Below are 9,249 nucleotides of genomic sequence, written 5' to 3' on the forward strand. Positions count from 1 at the left end.
TATATTCTAGACCCTATATATATACACTTGTTTCTTTCTGTGTGGTGTTTCTAGTGTGCTATGATGTATGTAGTGACCAGTTAGGTTGTTACAATAAAAATGTAAAGAATTGCAACATAAAATTTATATACTAAAATAAAATGTATTTGTTATGTTATTTTGAATTTTATATGAAATATTGATATTATATATTAAAAGAAATTTTTATATTTGAAATATTTTGATAATTCATTTAACAACCGATAATTCAATCGCAAAGTATTATATTTTATTTTTATTTCATTTAACGACTGATTAGTTTAGTCTCTAATATAATATTTGTTTAACAATAGATGTATTGGGTCACGAAACATTTCACAGTAATTTATATATATGACTAACAATTGCTATCAATTTAGCGATTGATAAGTTTTAAATATTTTTGCTACTAATATGTCGATACCTAAATTTGTCTCTACAACTTTTTTTATTTTATTTTCTCATATACGATAATTGGTTGTTAAATCGATTGCTAATTGCAATGAATGACATTCGGTCGATAATCTATATATTTTTTTTTAGTGAAAAGAAACCTCATATATTTTTTTCTCCTATAAAATAACACATTTTGAGTAATTTTTTTGTTCATATTTATACAATAATATTTTTAATTAATATGATTTATAAAATATAAAGAATTGTTTTTTAATTTTTAAAATTTATGGTTCTTAATTTTTTCTATCATGTTTATATATTAATTTCTCATGTTTTATTAATAATTTAGTTTTCGTAAATTAAAATTAGGTGAATAATGACTAATAAGTTTTTAATATTATTGTGATGTATAATGTTATTTTTAAAAATTAAGTAATAACTTATTATATTCTTATTTGACTTAAATATCACTAGTGGAAAAAAAGGCTTTTAAAATCGATTATTTTTAACTTTTAAAATCGGTTCCGTAACCAATTTTAAAAGAGCCGATTTTGAAAGTTAGACTTTTAAAATCGATTATTTAACCGATTTTAAAAGTTAACTTATAAGATCGGTTGTTTTATAACCGATCTTAAAAGTCTAGGCTGCGAAAAAAAACTAAACTGGAACGGGCCGTTCCAGGTTTTTAAAAATGAGTACGGGGCGTTCTCCTTGTAGAACGGCCTGTTTTCCTTGCAGCACGGCCCGTTCTCCATGCAGAACGGCCCGTTCCAGTTTCGTAGTTTGCCCAAAATGAACCTACAACGAAAATATAGACAAAAGAAGAGCATTAGAAAACGAAAAGAGTTGCAACAAGAGCATGAGAAGACGAAAACGAAAATGGCAACGAAATTTACCTTATTGAAGACTTTAGAAATTGATAGCGCAAGAGAGTAAAAAATGAATGGAGGAAAAGATTAAAGAGAATGAGAATAGAGGGAAATATAAAAGGTTTCTGACGATACTTTTAAAATCGGTTATTTATGAACCGATTTTGTATACTACTGTTTACGGTGAAATTCGTTTAGGGATTCTTTTTATTCGAACTAGCACGACGAGCGTTTCAATTTAAGTATATTATGTGTTCAATTTTACGAGACAAGAAAGAATGGAGTGGAAAATTCAATAGTTACTTGTTTCTAGATATTCGTCAATAATTAACAAGTAATAATTCTCATGTACATAAATGCTAAGATGAACAAAATGAACAATGTATATATTTGCAATACAAATCATGTTCAAGTTGCATAATATTCAGGAGTTACAATATTAAAATCCTATAACTACGTGATTAAAAGAAGAAAACTATACTAATCTTAATCCTAAAAAGAGAAAAGAACAGTGGTCAAGAAGCAGTCATACCCAAAAATGATTCCTTGCACGAAAGTCATACGCGCAAGCGGAGAGTACTTGAGAGTTCAGTTCAAGTATGAGTTTTCCGACCTCCGTAAATTACCATACCTTGCATATTTATAGAGCTAATCAAGGGCAGTTAATTGTGTACGTGTAAGCCATTGTGGGGTAACTGCTATCCACTATGCTTATTACGTGGCTTTAAATTATAACTTCTCATAACCGTCCTCTCACGTACTTTGTGTTCTCGATCCGTACTTTGATAACTACCTTGATGTAACCGTCAAAACTCTGGAGAATTTCACTATTTTTTGAGTATATTTTTATTCGACTTGAACCAACTCTTTTTCGTCCTCGAACATCTGTTACTGGTAGGTATTAACTTCATAATGTTTTTCGAGGAATCATCATGTACTATTTTCGACTCATGAGGTTTTCGAGTGGCCCTAACAACTACATACAAAATTGGTTCTAAGATAACCGATTTTAAAAGTAGCACTTTTAAGATCGGTTAAAATTTAACCGATCTTAAAAGTACTTTTAAGATCGGTTATTTAAGAATCGATCTTAAAAGTGATGTCTGATACAACTTTTAAGATCCGTTCTTTTGTAACCGATCTTAAAAGTTATGTCTGACATACCTTTTAAGATCGGTCATAAAATAACCGATCTTAAAAGTACTTTTAAGATCGGTTAAATTTTAACCGATCTTAAAAGTGTTCATATTATTTACAAAATTTCCACCACGTTACTTTTAAGATCGGTTACCCTATAACCGATCTTAAAACGATCTTAAATCCAATTTTTACATTAGTGTATGTTTTAAATCTTTGTAAAATTAGGAATTTTGATTTTCATCAACATAATTTTTTTTTAAAATTTTTTATCTTTCTAAAATTTATAAACATTATTTTTTATCCTCATAAAATAAATAAAACAAATAAAATTTGTTATAGGGACTAAAATTAAAACCAGTTAATTTTGTAGGGAATAAACACTTTTAAGCCATTTAATTCGTAATTTTTTAATTTTTTAAATAAATAACATCTTATAAGTGTTTAAATAATGATGATACATCCAAAAACTTTAAAATTGTATTAGTATTTGTTAAAATGTATATACAAATACAACAACTTATTAAATTTTAAGTACTTATAACATAAGTTCTTATTAAATAAGTTGTTTGTATTGACTCTTTATCTTTTATTTAAATAAAACACATGAAAACTTTTCCACTAGTCCATAATACAATAATTTTTATAAAGTCTATGATTTTTTTTACTTTTTATTTAAATAATTACTCATTAATTTAAATTAATAAATATATCTCCTAATTAACTTTATTAAAAGTCCCTCTCTTAAATACAATGATTCTTTTAAAAAAATATATTATTATATAAGTATATTAATTCCTCCTAAAATTAGTTAAAAACTCATTTTCAGTTCGTCTAACACACGAAAATAAAATGCTACTTATTCTTTGAATGCAATTTTTTTGTATCACGCTACATTTGAAAGATGGGAACATTTGTCAATTGGTTAAGGTGTGGAACTATTCATCTTCTGAGTAATAATTGTAGTTTATTTTGGGTGGGAGGGTACCTTTTTATAAATGTTTTCTGATATTGGAGCTAGAATGGTTTTCATGCTACTATTGAAAGCATTGGACTCTAATATATATAAAACATTTGGCCATTATATTAATTCTTCTCTCTTTGATGCTGTTTATTTGATTTATAATTAAGGATCAAAGTTGTAACATTTTCATTTCGAGGAATAAATGTACATAAAAAAAATTGTTAGTGTAAGTGGTGTGTTTTTAAACTAAAAATAAAGTTATTAAAAAAATAAACACACATATCATTTATATATATATATATATTATATTTCTTTTAAGATAATTTTATATAAATATTTATGTCTTTGTAATTTTATTGATTTATTTAAATTAGGGAACAGTAGGGAAGGGCACTCACCATAGGCTCCATACCTCATCAGAGATAAGAAAAGAAGATAAAGAAGTAAAGAATGCAAGCAAGGACGGAGCCAAGGGGGGACCTACGGGTGCCACGGCCCCCCCAACAATTTTAATTTTTTTTTATATTTTTTTTTATATGCTTTTGATACTTTAATTTTCATTTATTATAAATTATATATTATTTATTCTCGGCCCCCCAGTATTGAAATCATGGCTCCGTCCCTGAATGCAAGAGATGTAATATTTTAATACAAATGATAGAAATTAAACGTGAAATAAATAATTATAATTACTGTACCACGTGTATGATTATAAATTGTTTCATTTGTTCCGACTTTTGGTATATATATATATATATATATATATATATATATATATATATATATATATATATATATATATATATATATTATTAGGGTGTGAAAAAAAAACCAAATAAACCTATTTCAATTTGAAATGGAACCGTTTAAAAGAAATCATAACTAATTTGAAAAAATTAAATCACACTGTTTACATAAAATAAAATTTAAAAATTAATTGTATTGGTAATCAAATTCGATACATCACTTTTAAATAATAAAATTAAATTAAATCAAAATAATTTCATAGTTTAGTGATATACAATATCTCATAAAATGTTTTGAAATATTGTTTATGATCATTGTACTTTTATTTTTATTTTTTAATTTTTTGATTATCTTTAGTTTATTAAAGTGAGTGTTAGTTGTTAAATCATGCTTTATAATTAATTTTTCACATGATAATTATAATTTTTTTAATGCTTTTGAGTTGACTTATATGAGTTCGTGTATGTAAAAAAAATTTTCCTTTTCAAAACTACTTTTTAATAAAATAAACAAATTTTTACTTTGTATGATGTATATGTTTACTTAATTAATTTATGTGTAAATATAAAATATTTTTAATTTATATCTAAAAAATTTATTAATAATGATTTTATTCACAATTTTAAAAGAAAAAATATTTATGCTTTTAAAAGATCGAATTAAAATTAGTTTAATTCTTAAAATAAGTTCAAAATTGATTTAGTTCTGAAATCGATTCTAAACCAATTTTAAATCTATTTATAAAAGTGATTTAATTTTAAATCAATTTATTGATATAATTTAAATAATTCATAAATCAATTTAATTTGATAAAATGAAGGATTGTGGTTGGACATAGTTTTTTTTTTGTTTTTTTTTTTTGAAAAATTCAACCATATGTACTCCTACCATTTATTACGTACGGTAGAAACTGATATTTGTATATCGAATTTGAATTCTTTCCTGTAATTTTCTTTCTCCAGTCTCTTTCCTGCAACATTAATAGTCATGAAATATATCTAATGGCTTAAATTTAATCTTATAAATAATACAACTTCTTAAATGATTAAATTTGAGTCACTAAATATATTTAATGACTATTAATATTGCAGGAAAGAGACTGGAGAAAGAAAATTACAGGAGAGGATCCAAATTCTTATATACCTTAACTATAGTGGAAACTTAATTAAGTTGGTATTGATTTTATTCACAAATTTATTAATTGCGTGCCATTTTAGGTGCGTGGAGAGTGAATGGAAACTTCCCTGATTTAATCTACTCTCTCTCCAGCACGACTTCCATTCACCAATCCACATATTTCCCCAATATAATTCATATAGAAAGTTGTGTAATTGCAAAATATGATGATATTGAGTTTTAAGTTTATACTCAGTATCTTAAAAATTTAAAGTTTAATCTCGATAGATTTCATCTTAAAAATTAATTGACAATTCATAAAATTATTTACTTATACACTGCCAGTATAAAGTTTTTTTATCTGGAACGTTATGTGTTGGGTCTGTTGATGTGTGGCGTTTAGGCGTTGTCGTTATGATGGGCCGTTGGAGCGTTCTATGTTGCAAACATGTAGTGTTGGGCCTATTGATGTGTGAAGTTGTTGCTGTGGTGCCGTGGTGGGCGGTGAACGATAATTTTGTTAAGTTTCCTACTTTCTTTATATTCTTTTTTGAAATTCAAAATTTTAGCTCATATCATTAAGAATATCATAAATGATACAATTTGGGATGTGAAAAAAATCACAATGATTTGCATTTTCTATTGCTGCTTTAGCTAGCTTATGAGCAACAATATTGGCAAATCTAGGGGAGAAACTCACATGAGAGTTTGGAGGGTTAACCATGATAGGCTTACATTGGTCAAGAAGGCAACCGAATTCAGTTATGTCAACAGAGTGATGATTGGAGAAATAGGAAGGGATGCGATTACAATCAGTTTCGAAAATAATGTCCTCCAGGTTCTGGTTATGGGTCCAGTTGATAGCATGAAGAAGAGCAAAGGCTTTACTAACGTGGGGTTCCAAACAGCCTTTGATAGTGGTTGAATGAGCTCTAACAAAGGCACCTTGATGGTCTCTAATGCAGATGCCTATTCCAGTAAGTCCTTCCACTAGAAAAGAGTGAGTGGCAATGTTGCACTTAAATGACCCTTGGGGGGAGGAGACCACCACTGTCTGGTTTGGGTTTTAGTGTGCTGGACCAAGTCGATTCTATTAGCAGTGGCCCAATCATGAAGCATGGAGGAAGCGCGAAGATTGATTTCGTCTGGGTTCCAAGGAGTGTTACTCCAATGCAAAGCGTTCCGGCTGTGCCACATGCTCCAGAGAGTCATGGAAAATTCTGCAGCAGCTTGAGGGGTCCAATGCTGTAAAATATGAGATATAAGGTTAAAGACACCATCAGAGGAGTTGATCAAATTCAAGATACAAGAGTGAAGATTACTTCCCTGCCAGCACAATTTGGCTGATGGACAACTAAAGAAAGTGTGCCAGGTGTTTTCGATATCAATATTACATCGGAAACATGTACTTGGGCAACGAATGCCTTTCTTTTGAAGGTTTGGCCGCGTGGGAAGGATGTCTCGCATCAATCTCCATATGAAATGCTTAATTTTGTGGGGAATGCGTAGATTCCAAATGTTTTTCCATGGACCAGGAACATTGAGATTACCCATGGAAAGGCAATGTTGGAGATAACCTTTATAAGCAGAACGAACAGTGTAAGAACCCGAGGGATTCCATTTCCAAATACGTTTATCTTCACAGCGTGGGTTGAGAATAGGAATGTTGAGTATCCGGTTGCTGGTGTCCTTATCTAACAGGGAATTAATCAAAACATCGTTCCAACCATTCTTATCAATGCTCATCAGATCAGAAACTTTGAAAGCTTGGCTATTTGAGGGGTCATGAGGGTGAATACAATGGTAACTGTCATTGTATTTGACCCAAGGCTCGCCCCAAACAGGAATGGTATTCCCATTCCCAAGCCTCCAACGGATACCATTCTTAAGTAGGTGTTGAGTGCTCCAAAGACTTTTCCATGTATAGCTGGGATTGTGGCCAAGTGAAGCATTGAGAAAGCTACCATCGGGGTAGTATTTTGCTTGGTAGATTCTACTGATCAGAGAGTTTGGGTTGCTAAGAAGTCTCCAAGCTTGCTTACCAAGCATAGCAAGGTTAAAGGCAGATAAATTTTTGAAGCCAAGTCCACCCTCAAGTTTGGAGATGGCAAGCCTTTCCCAGCGCATCCACTTAATTCCCTTGTGCTTATTTGAATTTGCACCCCACCAGAAGGCATTTAGTAGTTTTTCAATCTCATCTATGGTGCGGCTTGGAATCATGAAGACACTCATAGCATATGAGGGGAGAGCTTGTAGAACAACCTTGATGAGGGTCTCTTTTCCTGCTTTAGATAATGATTTGTGGCTCCAAGACTGTAGTTTTTTCCATATGTGTTCCTTAATAAACCTGAAAACTTCATTTTTATTTTGTCCAATCATAGATGGGAGTCCAAGGTACTTACTAGTGGTCACACATTTCTGGACATGCAGAGTATTAGATAACATAGTGTGAGTAGTGGGAGGTGCATGTCTATTCAGGAATACTTCAGATTTATCGTAGTTTATGGCTTGACTAAAGGCTACCTCAAAAGTTTTCAGTATGGTAGCAACCTCATTGGTCTCTTTCTCAGAAGCTTGGAAGAAAAGGAATACATCATCGGCTAACATGAGATATGATGCAGTTTGGGGGCACCACGACAGATTTGAATGCCATGCATGTTCCCAAGAAGTTCAGCTTTATGAATGAGGCTTGATAATCCTTCCATACCTAGAATGAAGAGGTAGGGGGAGAGGGGGTCTCCTTGTCGGAGACCTCTACCAGGAACAATGGATCCAACTCGATTACCATTAAGTAAGACTTGAAAATGAACGGATGTGATACACATCATCATCCAACTTACCCATTTTTTGCAAAAACCAAATCGCTCCAAGATGCATCGTAGATAGTTCCAGGAGAGCCTGTCAAAAGCCTTGCTTATGTCGATCTTCAAAGCTGCTTCATGTTTAGTTCTCTTTCCGCTACAACGTAGGTAGTGGATAGCTTCAAACACTACGAGCACATTGTTTGTGATAAGGCGGTCTTGGAAAAAAGCTGCCTGTTCGAGGGAAACGCACTTTTGGAGAAGAGGTTTTAGACGATTTGCTAAAGCTTTCGAGAGTATTTTATATATCACATTACAAAGAGCAATTGGTCGAAGCTCTTTCATGCTTGATGGATTAGGACACTTTGGGATTAATGCAATCACTGCGTCGTTGATGTGTGGGGGAAGCTCACCAGCTTCGAGCCAAGAGTTGCAAGAGGAAAGAATGTCTTCGCCACAAACCTCCCAAAATCTTTTGTAAAAACCAGGATTGAATCCATCAGGCCCCGGAGCTTTGTCTTTGTGCATCTGAAAAAGAGTCGTACGAAGTTCTTCTCTTGATAAGGGCGTTGTGAGTTGCTCATTATCCAGTTGGGAGATCTTACAATCCAAGGTATCAGTTACAGCTTGAATCTCCCTAGGAAGTGTGGTGAATAGGTCCTGAAAGTATGAGCATGCAAGGTTACCAAGTTCGGTAGGGGTGGAGTGTTGGTTTCCTTCAGAGTCGTAAAGAGTAGAGATATGGTTTTTCTGACGACGTATGTTTACTGCTGCATGAAAAAATTTTGTATTGGAGTCCCCATCTCTTAACCAAAAAGTTTTGGCACGTTAACTCCAATAGGAATCCATGCAATGTAGTTGGTGGCTGAGTTGGTGTTGAAGATGGAAGACTTTCTTTATATTCTAATAATCGATAATCACTCAACTATTATAGTGTGCATAATTTCTACTTTTATTGTGTATTTTAATATCTTATATTTAGTTACTTTTATTATATTATATTGAGCCATTAAAGTTGGTGTTTAAAGAGGAAGTGAGGAACAATCATAATCTAAACCTTTTGATATCTTTTATCCTGATTGTAACATTTATATAATATTGTTTTAAAATTTAGTCATTTATTCTGAATGATGGTATAATTGTGACCTTTGCTATTAGTGATATACTACTCTAAAATTACAAGATTCGTATTGAAATATTT

Source organism: Cajanus cajan, chromosome 10, assembly GCF_000230855.2.
Source record: "Cajanus cajan strain Asha chromosome 10, NIPB_CcT2T_4, whole genome shotgun sequence".
In the NCBI taxonomy this organism is placed as follows: Eukaryota; Viridiplantae; Streptophyta; class Magnoliopsida; order Fabales; family Fabaceae; genus Cajanus; species Cajanus cajan.